This window comes from Nicotiana attenuata, unplaced genomic scaffold (genome assembly GCF_001879085.1).
Source record: "Nicotiana attenuata strain UT unplaced genomic scaffold, NIATTr2, whole genome shotgun sequence".
Taxonomy (NCBI): Eukaryota; Viridiplantae; Streptophyta; class Magnoliopsida; order Solanales; family Solanaceae; genus Nicotiana; species Nicotiana attenuata.
In genome coordinates this window covers 28,714-31,287 of record NW_017671166.1, presented here as the reverse complement: position 1 = coordinate 31,287, position 2,574 = coordinate 28,714, and positions in this window count along the sequence as shown.

The following is a 2,574-nucleotide window of genomic DNA, read 5'->3' as shown; positions in this document are numbered from 1 at the left end:
AACATGGTAGAATCAATGAATTCCGTTTTACTAAAAGGGAGAGAAATGCCTATTTTAAGAATGTTAGATTTCATCCAAGAAAAGCTGGGAGAGTGGTTTTATGAACGGAGAAAAAAGGCAAATGAAACTTTTCACAGAGTATCAATATGGGCAGAAGAAGAGATGACTAAGAAGATGGACTTGGCTTGCAAAATGTTTGTGAGTATATTTGTTAACTTCAGCTTTTTAGATCTGTTGCAGTGATTTACTGCTTACATTTAAAAAATTTCATACTTTTTTGTTTTGAAGGAAAAATACAGTAATATAATTTGTTTTAATTTTTTATTCCTTGTTAGGTGTTCAACCTTGACTCAATGTTGTTTAGAATAATTAGTGAAGGAATCGAATTCATTGTGGACTTAAAGAAGAGAACTTGTGACTGCCTGGAATTCCAACTTGATGAATTGCCCTGTCCACATGCAATTGCTGCTATTAATAAGAGATATTTGCAGAAATCTGATTACTGCTCAAATTGGTATTCAACGGAAACATGGTTGAAAACATATGAAGGGCATGTGAATACCGTGGGAGATCAACAATCATGGGAAATACCAGAAAATGTACAATCTGAAATCACAAAACCTCCCGATATAGAGATTTTACAAGGAAGAAGACAAAAGAAGAGGCATATACCTGCGACTGAATCATCAGTACCATTCAAGTCTACCAAATGCAGTAGATGTAAACAAGTGGGGCATAACAGAACAACTTGCTTGTCTTCTCCAGCACCTCATCCATATTCCAAGAAACACACTGAAAAATACTCCAAGCTTCAATAATCCTTGGTCTGAATTTAGACTTTCTTTATTGTATGACATAATTCAAATGTGATTTTTTTAATAGGAATAAAAAAAATAAGCTCTTGCACAATTTTATATTACTGCTAAAATACAAATCACTCATTTTTGTTGCGCAGGCTTACAGGTTTGGTTGCATTTTAAAAACGTACGCAATGACTTCTGCGAGAAAAAACTTCAGGTTGCTGTATGTTAAATACATATTCTTAATCAAAAACACACACACACACCTACAAAAACTCACACAGACACACATACGCATACAACACACAAAAAGAAAAGCATGTACAAACAAAAGTTGTAGCATCTCTAAGCAACTAAGAAGTATAAATCAAATACCAACAAATAACAAGTATAATGCAATAGAAAGCTAAGAACAAAGAGGGTCACAATTATATTGACATAAAAAGAGGTGAAAACAACACACATATTTCAAAACTTCAGCTCTCTCGACTGAAGTTATACAAAATGAAGCTAAAAAAACTTCAGCTCTATGGGCTGAAGTTAACAAAAAAAACACTAACAATCACCACCATTATCATCATCACCCTCATCATCGTCATCATCGTCGTCGTCATCATCATCATCATCACTCCTCAATTTCTCTAAATATCTGATCATCATCACTGTCGGAGATAACTATAGGGCAGTCGGGCAAAAGACCACTCAATCCAAGAAGATCAATCTTCAACTTGTCGAATTTATCACGTAGCTGACTTTGTTCGACGATTACTCTGTCCATAAGAGGAAGAAGAATCTTCAGCTTGTTTTGCAGCTTGGAATAGTCGGTCAAGCTGGGAAACTTAAAACTATCAAACTGCTGCACAACCTTGTCGAACGAGGTTGAATAATCTCCACAACTACGTTCCAGGTTAAGCCTGTTCTGGAATGATTCATTTGCACAGAGCTTTGGTCTGATTCTCTCCCAATCAGCCTTTATTTCATTCCACAAAAGAATAAGATTAGCCATCGGTTTGTTATTGTACCATTCACACTTCAAACTCTCCCACTTCTTCATAATTTCATACATATTAGGCTTACCACTTACGCTTGCACCAGACATTTTTTCTTTAACAAATGCTGAAAGACTAAGGAATATGATAGAAGTCTATGAATGACTATGAAATTTTCAAGTGAAGAGATTGTTAATATAGACAAAGAGTTCACCTAATTAATTTAATATCTATAAATGTAAAAGTAACTTTTCAGCTGTTTTTACTGTTTTACGTTCAGAGAAATTGAATGAGACAAGATTAGTAGGTGGTAAAAACAAGTATGTAGTAAATGCAAAAAGAAATATAACTTCAGCCCTTGTAAAACCCACAGTTTTTATATAGTAAAAAAATAACTTCAGCCTGAAAAAATAAATTTTACTATATAGTGAAACAAATTTAAATGAAAGATGAAGTAGTTGACAAAAGACAAAAAGTAGACAGTAAATGCAAAAAAGATAAGTATCAACTTAAAAAATATCAAAATATGCTAAAGTTTTTTTACTAAAGCTTTTTCGAAAAACTTCGGCCCAATAGGCTGAAGTTTTTTAGTATATTTTCAAAAACTTCAGCACTTGGCAGCTGAAGTTTTTTGTTGGATTCAATAGTATTTGTCCTAAGGTTTTTCGAAAAACTTCGGCCCAATAGGCTGAAGTTTTTAGTATATTTTCAAAAACTTCGGCCAAGCAGCTGAAGTTTTTTTGTTATTACTGAAAAACTTCAGCAGGAGGCTAGTACGTTTCCAC